A 10,388-nucleotide genomic window follows, 5' to 3' on the forward strand; every position below is an offset into this window, starting at 1 on the left:
TTGCAAACTGAGGGCGTGGGAAGGACTAGAACCCCATTTACACTACACACCTGGTGCTAGAAATCACATATCCCTCTCCCCCAAAATTCTACATTCATTTAAGCTATCATTTAAGAGCGAAGGCAGAATACAGACATTTTCAAACTAAAAGATGTATCTCAGGAAGAAGGAAACTGTATTCACAAGGAAGAAGCAATACATTTTGAAGAAGCAGATATAAAGAGCAAAGGTACTCTTCAAGGTGTAAATCTGAGTGAGTATTGATCATAAAAATCACAACACTAGTAATGAATACCACCAACTTGGCCAGTTCAAAACAAGTTGGAACTATAATACTAGAGAACTATAACACATTAAATGAGGAGGAAGTAGAGACAAAGCAATCAATTTAGTGAATTATTAAAGAGCTGAATAGAGATATTGATTAACTTTACCAAGGTAAATATCAATGCTAAAAATGTAAAGTTTACTTAAAAGAAAAAAACAATGTGTAACTTCCAGACATGGATGGAACTAGAGACTGTCACACAGAGTAAAGCAAATCAGAAAAACAAATAGCGTATATTAACACATATATGTGGAATCTAGAAAAATGGTACAGATGAACCTATCTGCAAAGCAGATATAGAGACGTAGATGTAGAGATCAAATGTATGGACACCAAGGGGGAAAAGGTGGGGTGGGATGAATTGGGAGATTGGAACTGACATATACACACTATTATGTATAAAATAGATAACTAATGAGAACCTACTGTATAGCATAAGGAACTCTACTCAATGCTCTGTGGTGACCTAAATGGGAAGGAAACCTAAAAACGAGGGGATATATGTATACGTATAGCTGATTCACTTTGCTGTACAGCAGAAGCTAACACGACATTGTAAAGCAACTATACTCCAATAAAAAAATTTTTTTAATTAAAAAAAGAAGAAAACTAAAGAAAACTTGATCCAATAGAAGACAGGAAAGGAGCTAAAAATACTCCAGAAAAAAAAGGTATGTCAAAGAGAAAGCAGAATAAAGCATAAAAATAACTCTTATATCTTTATGTAAATAAACTATAAAATGTTTCATCATTTCTAAGGTGCACATGTGTTCACATTTTAACATCTTTGAAATCAGAATGCATATTTCAACTGATGGTGTTTTAAAATCCCCGTTGGCCATGCAGGACCTGTGATGTGGACGCCAATGACTACACACATGAACATCAAAAGAGCCAGCAGCAAAACTTGCAGAATGGATGTCAGCATCTCAGAACAAAATCCTAAAAACAATGGTGGAGCAGTACTTTAACTCTTAAGATCCAAACAGTCGTGAGGAAGGAGTGAGAAGGTGACGAATAAAACAGGTTTAACAACATTCCCAAAGCTAGCCTCCAAAAGAGGTTTGTTCTACATAATTGCAAAGCCAGCTTAACAGCCAATTCTAATGGCTTTTAGTTCTTTTGAGAATTGCTGCTTTTGATAGCATGGAGGGTGATAGGGTCTGGAAAAGCACAAACATTGGTGACTCTGAGTCAAAAACTAATTGAGAAGAGTTAGACACTGAATGTGACAATTTTTAGAAATAACAATTGATTTATTTCATTTATATTTATGCATAAGATTAATACATGATTTTTAAGTATTTATAATTAATTCTAAAATACCTCTTTAATAAGTTCCAAATAAGCATTGTGTCACTGTTTAATTGCAATATTTTTTCTGTTTCTTAATGATAACTAAAATGGTGTTGCACCTTATAATAAATGGCAACTTAGATTTGATGAAATACAGTATAATGGTAATCATAAAAAATGTAAAGAAACTCGACTTCCCAAATAAAATACAGAGACTTACAGATTGTATATTGAATTTCTAGTTATATGTTGTTAACGAGAGGCTCACCTAAAGCATAGTGACACAGACAAACTGAAAGTAAAAGAATTGAAGGGGAGGAAATATCTGAAAAATACTAACAATAACAGCAGCAAAGCCTCATATAAACATATAATCATCAGTAAAATCAACTTTAAGAGGGAGGGAGAGAGAATTAGGGACACAGAGGCTTATTGTCTAATAATGAAAGGAACAATCCTTTCCAGAAAAAATATAAAAATTTTGAACCTTTATGCCCCTAGGGACATAGTTTCAAAACAAACAAACAAACAAACAAAATGGATTTACTGGAAAGAACCTAGAAATTCACAATTTTAGTAGGGGATTTTAGATTTCTCAGTAACTGATTAAATGGTCATTTATAGAACCCTGAAGACAACAAAGAAACCATATTCTTTCCAAGCACGCATGGCACATTTACAAAAATTGACAGTAGAATGAGCCACTAAGCAAGTCTCAAAAAAAAAAAAAATCTACATCTTACGGAACATGTTTTCTGACCAAAATGCGATAAAAATGAGAATTAAAAAACCAATTCTGAATACTTCCTGGTTCAAAAAAGAAATTATAACACAAATTAGAAAGATTCAACAAAAACAAATTTTTGAAAAGACTAAAAAAAGGACAAACTTCTGGCAAAACTATTTAAGGAAACTATTCAAATGGTACGAATTAGGAATGGTGAAGAATCAAAACCATAGATGCAACAGAGTTTTCACAGAACTTTCAACAAAGTGGTCCTGAACTTCTTGGAGGGAAATGGATATGAAAGACAATTTTGAAAACGCATATCAAGGTGTCTTCACCTACAAGAAATTAAGGCTTGTAAAACCATAGCAATTAAATATTAAAATATGCATTATTAATGCAGAGATAGAAAGTAGATCAGTGTAGCTGGATAGAACTAGTAACAAACCTATGAACATTAAAAAGAAGAGAAAGAATGGACTATTCAATCACTCTACCATCTTAACTGGCAGTGCATATGTGAAGAAATAAAATTAGAAACCTACTTCACACAAATCACAAAAATAAATACTATATGGATTAAAAGTTAAATACGACAAGAAAAGCCTCAGAAAATATAGCATAATAACTGGATAACATGTTAAAGGAGGAATTCTGAAACAAGATGTAAACAAACATTAAAAAATATTGACAAATTTGAACAGATTAAAAGTTTTAAGACTCTATTATATCTATTATATATAGCTATACATTATGACCACACAATCTATTACCAAAGATACAGTAGACAAAACAAAAAGATAAACCACACACTCAGCAGAGAAAACCTCTTGAAAGCACAGAAAATGAATATCCAAGATATTTTTAGGACTTCCCCAATTCAAAACAAAAAGACAAATCAGTGCAGGAGAAAATAAAACAAGGACAAAGAATAAGAAGAGGTAACTTGCAGAAATGGTAGCCCAAATGGTAAAAAAAACCATGTAAAAATGCATTTAATCCCATTAGTAATCAGAAATGCAGATTAAAACAATGAGCTCACTTTGTAAACTCATGTGACTGGTAGAGACTCATCTCCCAGGGGTTGGTGAGGCTGTGAGAGTCAGAAACTCCTGTACGCTTTCTGTGGCGTGTGACTTGGCTCACCCACCATGAAGAGCATTGGCAATTCCTCGTCAATCTGAAATTAAGCAGAATCTACCCTTCAGCCGTTCCATTTATACTTTACAAATCTAGGTATCTTCTTTAGAGAAACTCCTGGACACGTGCACAAGGGGACATACACAAAGATGTTCACTACAGCATTAAGTACGCTAGTGAAAATCACCAAACCCTGGTCTCTAGTGCAGTAAATAATAAAGTGCCTCGTTCATACGATGGATACATGATCAGCTCAAAAACTAAGCAGATCATAGTTAGCAATATGATGTTGAGTTTATAAAGCTACTTATAAAAGGACAGATACAATACCATTTGTAAAATATTTAAAAATCATTCAAAGCAATACTACTATATATACTATTGGTGCAAAACCATCCAAGGGTTCAAGTCATAGCTTCTTTAGGACAGTGTTTACTTCTAGGAAGAAAGAGGGATGAGGTGTGGAATTTTAGCCATATTTGTAAAGTTTTATTTATTTAAAGAAAAGAGATCTGAAACAATCACGTCAAAATATAACACATTAAATATGGCTTGTATATTTGCTGCATTTTCTGTATTTTCTATACGTTTGAAATATTGCATAACACAATGTTTTTGTTTTATAAAAGAAAGCATATCAAAGTACAGGGGAAAGAGGGGAGGGATAAATTAGGAGTTCGGAGTTTTATTAAATGTAAAATAGATAAGCAACTAGGCCCTACTGTAGGGCACAGGGAACTATATGCAATATCTCGTAATAACCCATATGGAAAAGAGTATATATATGTATAAGTGAATCTGTATACCAAAAACTAACACAACATTGTAAATCACCTATACTTCAATTTAAAAAATAAATAAAATTTAAAAATCTAAAAAGTAAAAACATTAAAAAAAAAGAAAGCAAATCAAAGTACTATGACAAGGGTTGTAGGTGGGGGGATAAACAGAAACTATATTACTCCCTGGATTACAAAAAAATTGAAAACTAAGGTATGGGGCAGCAAATGGAGGATAAAATACATTCTTATAACCAATAAAGGTGATATTAGAAAATGCTTTTATTTATGGGCTGTTTCCTAATACTGAATGCTGGCACCGAGCAGACTCATCCCAGGGGTCACTGGCTGGCCCAGGGAGAAGCAGGGCTCTCTCTGCAGGCACAGAGCTCTGGCCAGAGGGGTAACAGAGCGGAGGAGAGAGGGATGGCTGGGCAGTGCACACCCACGGCCTCCGAAATCACAGCTAAGTAAGTAGGAGGAAGCGCGCAGGTGGGGAACAGCCAGGGGCACTGTGCCGATGGAGACGCTTCACAAAGAAGCAAATATCAGAAAAGACAGTCCCCCAAATTATGATGTTATACAATTGTAATGCAGTGAAAGCCCTCAACACAGCAATTGTGCTGTGAGATCAGCGTTGACGGGCAGCGTGCTGAAGGAAGCTGCTTTTCTCGTCTCTGTGCGTGCATCTAACCTTCTTCTGAGACATTCGTTAGGAAAGGTGGAGGTCAGCACTGGTCTTTTTCTGAACTTAGGTGCGCATACGATGCCACGAATATCACCCATAACTGATACTTTCAAATGTTTGTGTTCAAAAGCTTTATTGGAGTTTTAAAATTGAGTTTCTTGTCCATTTCATCATTTGAACATATATATATGTGTATATATATACTTATATATACATATATATATGTGTGTATATATATATATATATATATACTTTTTTTTTTATCTGTTTATATGTTGTAGTTTGGTGCAAGATTCATTTGGAAGAAAGAATACCACTGTTTAAAAACTCTGTAATAGAATACATGATACTGAAATGAGCCCCGTCTGGAAAACATGACTTTTAGTATTAATGTCTATCCTGCAGATTTTCCATGAGGCTTAGACATGAGAAAGATAGAGATGGATACAGTCATGTAGCAGACTTTTGGTTGCCGTGCCAACATCCATCTCCACTTTCCTTCTTTCTTTCCTATAAACCCTAATTGTATTCAGCTTTCACCCTCCTCCACCCAGCCAGTTACCTTCTGAGCTCCAGGAGATAGGGTATCCTGATTTCTTTAAGCCAAGTGTGGTAATCCCATTCCTTTTATCAATGGTTTAAGAGTGGAGATTCAGCCCAATACAACCAGTGAAGTCTTCCAGGAGACTTCTGGAAGTGTGTCCTTCTCCTAAGAAAGAGAAAAGGAATGAAATAGCCCCGCTGTTTGTTTGTTTGTTGTACCTCATTGGGATGTCGTCTCTGGATATGAAGCCATCTTCTCACTCTGAGGTCACCACTGCCAACACCCTCAGGGACGCAGGACCAAGAAACAGCACCTGAACCCTTGATAATATTTTTGACAATCTGTACCAACCAACCTGGGAATCTACCCTACTTCTGTACTTCTCGCTGCGGGAGATAACAAATTTCCATCTTGCACAAGCCAGTCTTTGTAGGGTTAACTGCTGCTGGTTGCCAAAACGTCCCAAATGATGAAAAAGGTCAAGCCCAGAGCCTCACACATCAAAGGCATGCTAAAAATAGTAGTTAACATTATTATTCTACTCTGACCCTGCCCATCCAGGCTCCTCTCACTACCCTCCGATACATCACCAATGTAACATAGATCAAACTGCTTTCCATCCTTATTCTGGTCACCTCTATTCTTAAGCAAAGGGACTATTCCCTGTAGTAACTATTAGCATAGAATTCAAACTCTGTTTTCTAAGCACAGTTTCTATGGCTCACTTGGGGGATCTAGGAACAAGGCTCACATTCATCATTCTACAATTATGAATTATAGGTTGGGATTCACTCTGCTTAGTGATACCTACATTTTTTTACTCTAATCAAAAAAATTAAGATGTGTAATCTCAATGAATTACCTTCCAGCAGAAACCTTGGTCTTTTATTAGCAAAGGCAACCGAACTCCAATAGAATCCTAATTGAAAATGAATCCTTTCAGATTTTTGACAGATACAACATAAAGTGAATCTTTCTGTTCTACTTATTTTAAGACTGGAGGACGAGACATCACAAAATGAAGTGCTACAGTGGAGACAGACATTTTTTGAAATAGGAATTCAGAGACCACGTGGATCCCACTGGAAACATAATGATTTAATAATCAACAGCATAATAGACTAACAGGTAAAAATAGGAATCTTTCCTTTTTAGCCCCCAAAGGAGCAGAACACGACAAAGCCAACATATCTGAAGAAAACACTCTTTCCCCAGAGTGACAGTTGCCGAGGCAGAGACTTGTGAATGGGGGTGAGGGCTAAAGTGTGATGTAAAAAGTCACCTCGGTGAATCTGGGCCACTTCTTCCCATAGAGAAGCCTGTCACAGCAGATCAGGAACCACTTCCCACACAAAGGCTTGTAGCTAGGATTTGGTGAGTAAGGAACCTATTGAACCAGCATCTACAGCAGAAAGACAACTACCAAGATCCTTACCAGAGGTGTGCTCCATCATTATGCCACAAGGGTCTTCCTGACAACTGGGGGTGATGTCAAGAGAAGACTAATGTACCGAAAGTGAGTAAAGACACACAATGCTATAGAAAAGGCAAAGAACAAGTAAACTAGTACTTTGGTGGGTGTGCAATTCTCTAGAAGCTGGTTTCTTTGGAACCCTAGAGGCAGGGAGTCAGCACAACCACAGCCCGGAACACCATCTGGCCCCCTGGATTCTGTGCTCTCCACAGGTTACTGGAAGCCACCCATGCCTCAGTCCCACGAGGCTCTGGAAACCACACAGGTGAGAAATAAATTTTCATCTTAAGGCAGCTCCTTAATAGTCATGCTTCCCAGCTGTTTAGTAAGGTGTTCCTCCACCTTAGTAATTACCCTGGAGGGAGTTTGTGGTGAGACCAGGACATGAGCAAAACAGTACAAACCACCCAGCTCGCCCTGCCAGACTGAGTGGTTCCCCAGCCTGGCCGACAGGCCCTGAAGGCAACTGGATTTCTGAATACAGAACACACTACATGCTCAAGCAAAATACACTGTTCGTGAAATCAACAACCGGAACCTTATTGACGGATCCCACCTGCCTGAGGCTTTGGGAGAAGGAAGAGAGAGGGCTCCAGCTTGGCTGATAATTAACACACAAAGGGCATAAGTGTCTTCTCCGGAGATGACCAGGCTATCAGTATCTGACCTTGGGCAGCAGGCCTTAGTCTTAAAGAGACGCTGGCCTCTTATGTCAGCTACGACAGGCCTCAGGTTCCAGCAGACACCCCCGGTCACCTACCCAGGCCTACTCCCCTACCCCTTCTCTCGCTGGCAAAGCCCCAGTTCTGCTCAAACGTCCCTCCTTGGCCAGGCCAGGGCACAGATGACATGGCCTGTCACCCAGTTCTGACCCTTGAGGAGTACGAGGAAGTCCCTTCCTGGAAAGCCTTCTTGGCTTTTGCAGAGACACAGGGAGAGGAATGTCCCTCCTTCTGCCTCTCGATATTGGTATATGAAAACATGAGCTTTGATCTATGACTACTCTGGAACCAGGAGGGGGACTAACCACCACGGAGGATGACAGAGCAAGGGAGGCGGAAAGGACCCGGGTTTTGATGGCTTCACGGAGTCACGGCATCAATCAGTTCGGCAGCCGCCCCCTTTCCAGATCCTGGCGATGTGAGACAGTGTGTCTTCCGGGCCACTTAGGCAAGCATCCTGTTACTAGAAGCTGAAAAATCAGTAAAACACACTGAACTCTAGGCCCAGATGTAACCTCACCACAGGTGTACGTTATATCAGTCATAACGGACTGAATACGAAATATGTTTCTGTTCAAGGATGGTTCTTGCTGTTCCACGAACAAATGTACAATGCAAAGGCGATTATCATCGCTGAGATCTGTAAGCGCTTCGTCACCTGCTTCGCACTTTCTGCGTCCCCTCGAATTAGCAATATTATTTCTGTGTATTTTGTAAGTACTTTCACCTTAAGGCATTGTGGTTGTGTATCTGTAGCTGACCCGTGTGTGTTGCCTGTGAAGAATGGCTGTGATGGATAAGTTTATGTGCGAACTTGACAAGACCATGGGGTGCTCAGATCTTTGCCTCAACATTATTTATGGCTGTGTCTGCGAGGGTGTCTCTGGATGAGATTAGCATTTGAATCAGTGCAGTCAGGAGAGCAGAGTGCCCTCCCCGATGTGAGTGGGTCTCATCCAATCCATTGAGGGCACGAATAGAATAAAAGTCAGAGGAAGGGAGAATTCGCCCCTTCTCTGCCTGACTGTTTGAGCTGAGACATTGCTCTTCTGCTCTCAGACTGGGACTCACACCATCGGCTCCCCTGGTTCTCAGGCTTTCAGACTTGGACTGAACTAGAACGCTGGCCTCCTGGGTCCCCAGCTTGCAGATGACAAATCGTGGAACTTCTCAGCCTCCATAATCACAGGAGTCAATTCCTCATAATAAGCCATATATATCCCACTGGTTCTGTTTCTCTGGAGAACTCCCACCAATACAATGCCGTATCCATCCTTAAGAAAATATGGGTGGATTCTTCTGTAACCTGGGTGTAAGGAAAGGTTTTCTGTGACTCAAAATCCAGGTGCAACAAAAGGAAAGATTGGTAAAGCTGACTTTATAAAAATTTAAAGTAAGACTTTTACATGGCAGAAACCCCACTAATAACAAAGCCAAAAAGATACAAAACTGGGAGAAAATACTTGCATTATATGTCACAGATAAAGGGCTAATATCCCTCATGTAAAGGCAAAATAGAAAGAGACCCTAATAGAAAATAGGTAAAAAGACATGGACAGATAGTTCTCACAAAAAGCCCTTAAAAAGCCCTTACAGCCCTGACACTTCATATAGGACCTGACTCTTAGTCGCTGTGACAGTTTTCAAATACGGCCCCTAAAATGTTTGCCATTCCTTCCATTTTGAGGAAGGCCTGGAAACTGAGCTGGCTTTACAGATCCAACCTTCAGAGTACAGCAGACGTGCTGCAGCTAAGTCACAAAAAAAGTTGTGCAGTTTCCACCTGGTTCTCTTAAGATGCTCACGCTGGGAAATGGCCCATCACGTATGGAGTCCATCTACTGGGAAGCTGCCACCAGGTGGCGCGCCGGTTGGCAGCTTCAACTGGCAGCCACGTGAGTCGTTGGCCAGTGTGGTCCTAACCCTGCCGAGCCTTCTGTCCTGTGGATATTTGCCTGCAACCACAGGAGAGATCCCGAGCATCTGCCTAGACAAGCTAAATTCCTGACCCTCCAAACTGTGAGCAAAATAAAATGGTTGTTTTAAGCCATCAAGTTTTGGGGTCACTGTTATGCATCAATAGTAAACAGAACAGGGATTAAATTAGGAGGTTGGGATTAACATACACACACTACTATGTATAAAATAGATAAACAACAAGGACCTACTGTAGAGCACAGGGAACTTTACTCAATAATCTGTGATAACCTATATGGGAAAAGAATCTAAAAAAGAGTGGATATATGTATAACTGCATCACTTTACTGTATACCTGAAACACAACACCATAAATCAACTATACTTCAACAAAAAAATTAAATTAAAAATAAAGAAAAAAGTAGCAACCAGAACAACTGGTACTAAATAAATATTTATCGAATTTATGAATGAAAAACAATTTCTGGAAGATGATGAGGATAATTTCATTCTGTGGTCATTTCTGTGGTCACAGATACATTTCCTATCACTCTGCACATTCAAAGTAAACTCTTTCGAAGCTCAATTCATGCATCAAAGTCCAGACATTGTGCTGCACCAAGCTTTTAGCTTTTAGCTCATCTAACCCTCACGACCTGTGAGGACTCTTGTATTTGTCATTCCATACTTTATGCACAAGGAAGTGAAGCTCAAAGATGCTATAGGCTACCTGTCCACACAGGTAGGAAATAACTGAGCTGTAATTCCCCAGG

At 39.2% G+C, this 10,388-nt stretch overlaps 1 long non-coding RNA gene across 1 annotated transcript; it reads right to left on the reverse strand.

The window, feature by feature from the left end:
• Nucleotides 1-1,660: 1,660 nt before the first annotated feature.
• On the reverse strand, nt 1,661-8,373 carry LOC132596796 (uncharacterized). The gene is made up of 3 exons (XR_009562803.1): nt 8,004-8,373; nt 5,521-5,667; nt 1,661-3,531 (listed from the first exon to the last, which is right to left on the reverse strand). It is a non-coding gene; the product is annotated as an uncharacterized lncRNA (long non-coding RNA).
• Between the last annotated feature and the right edge of the window lie 2,015 nt (nt 8,374-10,388).

The sequence above is a fragment of the Globicephala melas genome, chromosome 2 (assembly GCF_963455315.2).
Source record: "Globicephala melas chromosome 2, mGloMel1.2, whole genome shotgun sequence".
Taxonomy (NCBI): Eukaryota; Metazoa; Chordata; class Mammalia; order Artiodactyla; family Delphinidae; genus Globicephala; species Globicephala melas.